General features: G+C 50.6%; 1 long non-coding RNA gene across 2 annotated transcripts; it reads left to right on the top strand.

Annotated features, from left to right (window-relative positions):
• Nucleotides 1-689: 689 nt before the first annotated feature.
• Nucleotides 690-8184, top strand: LOC128312359 (uncharacterized). 2 transcript variants are annotated; one of them, XR_008291512.1, is made up of 5 exons: nucleotides 690-1994; nucleotides 3144-3214; nucleotides 3631-3812; nucleotides 6334-6493; nucleotides 6996-8184. It is a non-coding gene; the product is annotated as an uncharacterized LOC128312359 (long non-coding RNA). The 2 variants fall into 2 exon arrangements; XR_008291511.1 differs by having other exon boundaries at nucleotides 6334-8184.
• The last annotated feature ends 237 nt before the right edge of the window (nucleotides 8185-8421 follow it).

Here is an 8421-nt window from a genome sequence, read left to right as displayed (position 1 = left end):
TATCTGTCAATTACACCTCAATGAAATTGACAAGAGAGGAAGTTAGCTAAAGAATGAAAGAGAGATTCGGTGCCAGAGACATTCAGACTGTGCCTGCTGGGCGGGGTTCGCTGGGGATGCAAAAATTTGACTTAGGAGCTAGTGGGAGGTCGAGCTTTTCGAGAAGGAGGCAGGTGAGATCTTCCACCCTGGCATTCTGTGTAGGTGATGGATTTATATTGTGGGCTTTTCTCCCTTTAGGATCTTAGAGTCTTTTCTTGTCTCTACCTTCCTAACAGTCCACAACGAAGGCAGGGAAAAATAATCAGCCAGGTAAAAAGCAGCAGGAGTATGGGAGGGGTCAAACAGGGTTTTCAGAGTCCAGAATAAATCGAAGGATGACTGATTCTCAACTTCTTACGCGCACTTGATCCAAACTCGGTCCCTCTTGGAAGAAGAGGGTCAAGCCCTGTCTTGTGTTCTTTTCCAACTTCTCTGTGGTAGTAAGGTGCTATGATTAAAAATCAGGATCAGGAGGGGCACCTGGGTGGCTCAGTCGGTTAAGCGTCTGACTGGCTCAGGTTATGATCTCGCGGTTTGTGAGTTTGAGCCCCGCATCAGGCTCTGTGCAGACAGCTCAGAGTCTGGAGCCTGCTTCGGATTCTGTATCTCCCTCTCTCTGCTCCTCCCCCACTTGTGCTCTGTCTCTCTCTGTGTATATCAAAAGTAAATAAAATGTAAAAAAAAAAATGAGAACAAAAAATCAGGATCTGGAGGGGCACCTGGGTGGCTCATTCTGTTGAGCGTCTGACTTCAGCTCAGGTCATGATCTCATGGTCTGTGAGTTCAAGCCCCACATCAGGCTCTGTGCTGACAGCTCGGAGCCGGGAGCTTGCTTCGGATTCTGTGTCTCCCCCTCTCTCTGCCCCTCCCCTGCTCGCGCTCTGTCTCTCTCTCCCTCAAAAATAAATAAACAGGTAAAAAAAAAAAAAAAAAACTTAAAAAAAATCAGGATCAGGAATCAGGCAGAGATGAGTTGGAAACCCAGCCTTTTCACTGGCTGTGCTGTCTCAGGCAAGCGTCTTTACGCTGCTCAGCCTCGGTTTCGTCATCTGTACAAAGCGAATATTAGCCTTAGGCTTATCGTGGGTGTCCGATGGTCTGGTAGGGGTAGAGTGGTCAGCCCAGTGCCCGACATACAGACAACACTCAGAAAAATGTCACTGCCCCTTTGCCTTGTCTGCCGGTCACCCACGCCATCGTTCCTTCAGTTCTTCTTAGAGCGCAGGGAGGCCGTGATTCATGACCCTACTCCCACCCAAGCCGTCTCGACTTCCTGGTACTCTGTGTCCCCGTGCCCTGATCCCAGCATGAGATTGCTACTCGTTCCCGTTCCCACCTCACCGCGGGGCACAAAGCCTTTTCTCTGCTTGTTTGTTCTTTCCTGTTTGCCGAGAGTTGATGTCATTAGTTTAATGCGGGCTCTATGTCTCTGCAACTCGCTCTGTTTATACTACAAGGATGCTCAATGGTGTTTGGTGACGATGGTGTAGTACAAATGACAGCTGAGTCAAGAACGCCTTCGCACTGGCCTGAATCAGCCAAGGGAGGGTTTTAACCATCTTTCTTACCGCAAACAGATGTTTAGCACGTAATAAATGCTAGGTGGGAGGCGGGCAGAGATGGGCCGGATCGGTCTCCCCCCTGTTTGTTTATCTGCACGATCTGAGCTTTTGGAGGGCAGGGACCGTGTTCTGAGCCCCGTCCCAAGGTCCAGGGCTTAATGCGGTGTGTGGCATTTAATGAGTGATGAACACATATTTGTTTTTTTCCCTGTTCATTTGAGAGTTCCTTTTGAACTTCCCACTGTATGTGGGGCCCTGTGCTAGACTTTGGGAAGACGACAATGAACGAAACAGGCAGTCTGTTTCTTTGGGTGACGGACGTGTTCATGAGTAATTCAACTCGCAACGGCAAGTCCTGGACCAAGACGTGCTGAGTACACGGAATCCCCGGTCAGTGTTCCCCGGAGGGCTGGCGGAGGATAAGCGTTTGAGCCGGGTTTTGATGGAGGAGTGGGAGTCTATCAGATGGAGAAGATATTCCAAGCAGAGGGAGCGACGTGTAGAACCTGATGTTTTAGGGAACAGCAAATGGCTTGTTATGACCTGAGCTCAAAAGACTGGGTGAGGGAATGAATCTGGAAAGATCATTTTAAGGCGAAAGGTAACAATAAAAGGATTTACATGGAATCCCTTAGCCAGATTTGTGTTTTCTTTTCTTTTTTAAAAAAAAAAATTTTTTTAATGTTTATTTTTGAGGGAGAGAGAGAGAGAGAGAGAGAGACAGAATGAGAATGGGGGAGGGGCAAAGAGAGAGAGAGGGAGACACAGAATCCGAAGCAGGCTCCAGGCTCCGAGCTGTGAGCACAGAGCCTGATGCGGGGCTTGAACTCACAGATGGTGAGATCGTGACCTGAGCCGAAGTCAGATGCTCAACTGACTGAGCCACCCAGGCGCCCCCAGATTTGTGTTTTCTGAAGACCTCCGTGGAGGTCGGATGGAGGCTGGGCTGGGAAGACGGCAAGCAGACGCTGCTTCTGAAGGACGCAGTGGAAACACTCGGAACCAAGGACCTTCGGTCTCCGATGACGTTCACGTACCCTGACTTCCTGATCTGTAGCTCTTCCCACCGGTGTAAATAAATGCCCCCGTGGCTGATTTCAAGCTAGCAGCGTGAGGTCACCAGAAGCAGACTTGGCAAGAGGTTATGTATCCCCTTTGCGGACACAGTGAAAAATATCAGGGTTGAAGTATTTCCGTGTGCCCCCCACGGAGCAGGCTCCATGGGGAGAAGGTGGGGGAGAGAGCTTTGGACATTGTAGGCAGGTGACCCAAATGTGAGGTGGCGGGCAGAGGACAGGCCAACATGCAATCCACTCTGTTTCCATTAGCACTGGCTGGGCAGGGGCTTGTCCTTCCTAGACACGTGTTTGGGTGGGATGGCCCGACGCCCTGTGCCCAACCAGTGGGAGCAATGAGTGAACCCCGTCCCCAGATGGCGGCCGTTGGCTCAGGGATGAGTATTTAGCCGATCAGAACCCACGACATGTGAGAAGATGCTTCTTTGGGCTCCTAAGATTGTCTTCTTTTTTCCTTTCCAAGGGAGCCACCAGAGGAAGCCCTCTGCCTTCCTCGGAATGGGCACATGAGAGGGCTTGTACAGAAGTTCAAAGGTGAGCTAACACCTTCTAAGGCTAACACTTTCCAAGACAGTGGGGAGACGGAGAACAGCCGGGGGGGCTGGTTTGAACCCTGTTCTTCTTCTGATTTGCCCGATCCGACATGGGCATTCTGGTTGTGTGGACCCATAAATCTTCCCTTTGGGTGAAGCCAGTGTGACTCGTTTCTGTGCTTTCCAACCGATGGCGCGATCCTCACTCTCCCCGACACCCACTTCCGCCTTCGGGACCCCAACGGAATGGCCAACGCTGAAGGCACAGCCTGTTTGAAAGGCGGATCCAACGGCTACCGCCCCAAGAAGGTTTTGTGCAGCCCGCCTTAGTACCGGGCGGTCGAGGCTGTGAGTCCACCCTGGGGGGATTCTAGAAGATGCGGATTGGGTTTCGATTGCCTTATTCTTTACCCACAGATGGATTACCATCTGCCACGCGTTAGGCTCCGTTCTAGGGGTTAGAGAGGTAGCGGAGAACGAAGATCTGTGTTCACGAAGTTGGCACGCACTCCTTCCTACCTGTTTGCTTATTGAACGCCGGGCCACTGTCTCAAGTGAACGGGGGACATCTGATTACCCTCTTTGGCAGAAGAGGAAAGGTAAGACTTAGAGAAGCGGAGTGATTTGCTGAGGTCTCCAGCTGGCACGTGGTAGAGTGGGGTCGAGCATCCAGATCTCTTGACCTCTTTTGAGGTCTATTACCTTTGACCTACGAGCACACCCAGCATCCTCTTGTCTTTTCTTTTCTGAGCACCTTGTTCATGCTGGATCTTTTCTGCCTCCCTCCGGCTCCTCTCCCCCTCATTCTCTGTCCTCTGCCCAGGTAGCCTACCTACCTGGATAGAATCAACGGGCTCCTTTGCCCTCCACCTTCCAGGTTGCCTTGGTCTGGCTGTGCCCTTGGACTCAAGGTCGCTACGTCTATCCAGGGAGCCCTCGCTACGTGACTCCCTTTTCCTGGGTCTGGTAACCACCTGTGTGTCTTCCTCTCAGCCTCAGGAATATGTGTGTCAGGCATTTCAGTGCTTAAGTCATGAGTTGCAGAGAATACAAAGCAGTGTGCCGTAGTGACCATGTTTGTACCCAAGAAGGAATTGCAGACCCGGGCTCCAGAGGGTGACAGGCGGCCACATGATCTGGGTGACCGCTGGGGCAAGGCAGATGGAAAGACACTTGAAACAGATCTGAACTCAGTTTCCAGCCCAGAGCTCAGAATCACAATCCGGAGCCTGAGGTCCATCTAGCTCGGCTGAGGGTAGTTGACTCACAGATCTGTGAACATGAGAACAGCTGACTGTCCTCATCATCCAGCGAATTTGGGGCTAGCTCGTTACGCGGCATTGTTGCGGCCTCGCTGACTAATATAAATAGCCTCATAGGTACTGAATCGTCACCCCTTGTGTAATTGCCAAAACAGTCAGCTCTCCCACTGAGAGTGTTTCTAATGCGGTCGTTGGGGCGGCCCGTGAACCCCATGCCGGCTTAACTCTGTTATTTCTTTTCCTGAGAACTTCTGCTCTCCATGGTTAGACGGGGTTTGTGAGCATGTCGTTGGAAACAAGACCTATGGGGCAATGAATTTAAAGAACAGGAAGACCTTCCCCTACCACTTTTCACTCCCCTTTCCTGCTGCCCATTAAGCCATGGAAGTTAGCATACCTCAGAGCTTTGAGTGACTCAAAATTTATTTGGGAGAAGGACACATGGATGGTGACATGTGGAAAAAGTTACTTACCCAACACGGATGATGTCATTGAAATGGAGAAAGGCAGAAGCCAAACCAGTAAGGGACATTTCCTCTAGGAAACGGCGTGCCCTGATGTATGGAGTGTTTGACTGTGTTCGGCACGAACACAACTTAGCTTTTCTTTTTATGAAAGCCATAAGCATTTATAAAATTCCACCCCTTCTACCCTTCACCTAACTTATGAGTCCTTTAGCTCTAACCTCCTTTTGACCCGCAGCTTATATAGACCCAAGTCATTTAAAACTCAATCCAAAGTGAAACACGTTTCAGCCATGGTAAAATTAATTCCCTCGTTCGCCATTGGTCTGGGACCTCATGGGGGAATCTGTGGCTTGAGGGGGGGCTGGGGAAAAGGCAAAGAAGGAGAGTTTTGTGATCAGAAAGAGGCTTCTAACAGGAAAGATATTTATAAAGCTGCATTTGGGTACTGTTCAGTTTGGAAGGAATTTGTTATAATGGCAATATATAAATCTTTGAATGGCCTCATAAATCATAGCGTCAGGCCCAGCCAATCAGAAGCCATGAAAACCTGGCGCTTTGGAGCACTCAGTCGTTACTAGAAAGATCCTGTGTGACTCCTTGGAAGTGGAATCGGAAAATCTGGCTACATTTGGGGGGGTGTGGAATGTCTCGAATTACTCCTCAAACATTTTAGATTTGATAAAACCCAAGACACGGCTTTTCCAGCCCCACTTCCCTTCTCTTCCACCTCCGATAATTATTAAACCCATGTGTACATCAAGAGAGGCTTAATTCATGTGTTTCTGATTCATTTACACTTAGCTCCTCAAAATATTGTTTTTAAAGGGCTGTTTGTTGTCCAAAAAGCCTTTTCCCCCTAAAGCTTGAAAGCTTAACTTCGCAGAAGCAGGAAGCTGCTTCTTTGCCAAGAGTAAAATCGGGTGAGAAGTCCAAAGGGTTTTGAAGTACGTGTAACGAATGTTCAAACAGGTTCTGAGCTGAGCCAAGTCGAGTTTTCTATCTCTGAGAAATCTCGAGAGAGCCGTGGGGCGAAAGTTTCAAGGAACATCATCTCTTTCCAAACCCCATGAAATTGTATTCCAGTGAGGATGGGGGCCAAAGCAACCAGAAATACAAAAACGCAGGGATGGGGCGGGGTGGGGGGGGCGGAGACTGAGGACCGTGGCCTTGTGGAATGGCAGAGAATTGTCTTTTGAAAGTTAGCAAAAAGGCCGCCCGCCTGTCTTCTGTCACGGCGAAGTCACTAATGGTGTTTGGGGGGCATTCCTTGCCTCCGGGACTCACGTCATTGCGTTCCTCCCGCTCTAGGCAGTGATGTCCACACTTGCGACGCGTATTAACTCACCCGACGCCCTGATGAAGGAGTGATCGTTAGTATCCCTGTTTTACAGAGGGGGAAACCGAGTCACGGAGATGTCGGCTTCCGCTTTGGGACAGGAAGGCGTGAGGTGGGGCTTCCAACCCCGTTCGTCTGCCTCTAAAGCCTGAGCCTGTAAGACCTCACGGGGCACTGCTTGTGGCCGGTCTGTGACTCGTTCATTCGCCGAACAGGTATGGGTGGAGATTTTGCTATGTGCCGGCCTACTGGGGATACTGAGGAAAGGAGGAGGTATTGTTCACCCCCCCCCCCAGGGGACATGATTTGGGGGTGGAAGACACACATCAGACCAATGGATGGTTTGAGCTGTGAGAAGTGTGAGGAAGGAAAAGCACAGGCGTAACGGATGTGGCCTTGGAGGGTGGGGCACGGCGGGCTGGGTCTGGGCGGTCAGGGAGGACTGTCCTGTGTTCCTGTTGTTTGTCTAACAGACTTGAAGATAGCGTTATGGGTTGGACAGGGGCGTGGGCGGGACTGGGCGTGAGTGTTAGAAGCCGCCCTGACTGCCGTGTACAGGTGGGCAAGAGTGGGCGTGGAAGAACTTGACCCCTCCTGCGGTCATGCCCGGGAGGTTTGGCTAAATTCTTCAGCCCGTTCGCCCCCGAAAGGCCAGTTTCCCATCACGTCCTCCCTCCGCAGCATTGATGCATTCGTGAAGTTGTCCTTTCTTTACAGCCTGCCGGGCTCTGAAACTGCCCTGCCCGAGACGGTAGCCGCATGTGGCTTTCGAGATTCAAACGAAGTAAACGGAAGGTTTGGCTGCTCTGTCTCCGCAAGATCAAACGTGTCCTGGATATGTCACTGCGGAAAGTCCTAGCGGCCAGCAGCGGCCTGGGGAAGCAGGTGAACAGATCTCTACTTGGCTTTCAGATCCGGGGCCAAGTCCCAGGTATGGGAATCTCACGGACCAGTAAGAATCTTACAAACTACGTGCAGAGAGTGGAAAGAGCTGGAGAAGGTACTGGTGATGCACGTGACTGAGGAAGGGCTCTGGGCGGGAGATGCACAGAACGCCCCCCAAATCGTAACAAGACTCGAACAGGCACTTTCCAAAGGAGAGCGTCCAGTCAATGCGTCTATGAACCGGTGCTCAATCTTCTTAGCAATCAGAGGAGGGTCGGTTAAAGCCACACTAAGATACTACTCACACCCATCAGAGCGGCTCAAATTAAAAAAGACGCTCGATACAGAGTATTGGTGAGGATGTAAAGGGCGTAATGGGCACAGTGTCTTTGGAGACCTCACCAAAGTCGGATGTATTCCTACCTGTGATCCGGCAATGCCACAGCTTGGGGTGTGTGTGTGTGTGTGTGTGCGTGTGTGTGTGTGTGTGTGCGTGCCAGCAGAAGCGTAAGCCCGAGTCACAAAATGCATGCACGACACGTTCCGAGCGGCACTGTTGGTAATAGGTCCAAAGTGGCAAAAACTGGAATTACCCATCATGCAGTGCGATGATCGTATCCCCCCAAATCAATGAGCCTGTGCCAGATGCGACAACGTCGATGGATGTCAGGAACACATTGGATAAAAATCAACCCCAGGGACGAAGGAATAAGTGACATAATTCCAGTCGGAAAACGGGAAACGGAGTATTGCGCCAGAAATCAGGGTGGTGGTTTCCTCTGGAGAGGAGGGAGGTGGTGACAAAAAACAAGGCACAGCAGGAGAGCTCCCGGGGTGCTGGCGATATTGGAGTGTTTTGACCTGGATGGCGGTTACACAGATGTTCGTTTTATGACAATTCGGGGTAGAGCCTCGTTTGGTGTGTGCTCTATGGCACAATTAAAAATCAAAGCAAAAATATTTTCTGAGCCTTGTCATAGCTTTTTGTTTCGCCTACTTTTTAAAAAAATTTTTTAATGTTTTATTTCTTATATGTGAGAGAGACAGAGAGACAGAGAGCAAGTAGGGGAGGGGCAGAGAGGCAGAGACAGAATCCGAAGCAGGCTCCAGGCTCCGAGCTGTCCGCACAGAGCCCGACGCGGGGCTCAAACTCACAAACCGTGAGATCATGACCTGAGCCGAAGTCGGACGCTTAATCGACTGAGCCACCCAGGCACCCGTTTGTTTTGCCTACTGAGTGGATTTAGAAGAACAATGG

The sequence above is a fragment of the Acinonyx jubatus genome, chromosome D3, assembly GCF_027475565.1.
Source record: "Acinonyx jubatus isolate Ajub_Pintada_27869175 chromosome D3, VMU_Ajub_asm_v1.0, whole genome shotgun sequence".
NCBI classification, from domain to species: domain Eukaryota; kingdom Metazoa; phylum Chordata; class Mammalia; order Carnivora; family Felidae; genus Acinonyx; species Acinonyx jubatus.
The sequence above is the reverse complement of the archived record's forward strand: the minus strand, read 5'-3'. Positions and strand labels throughout refer to the sequence as shown.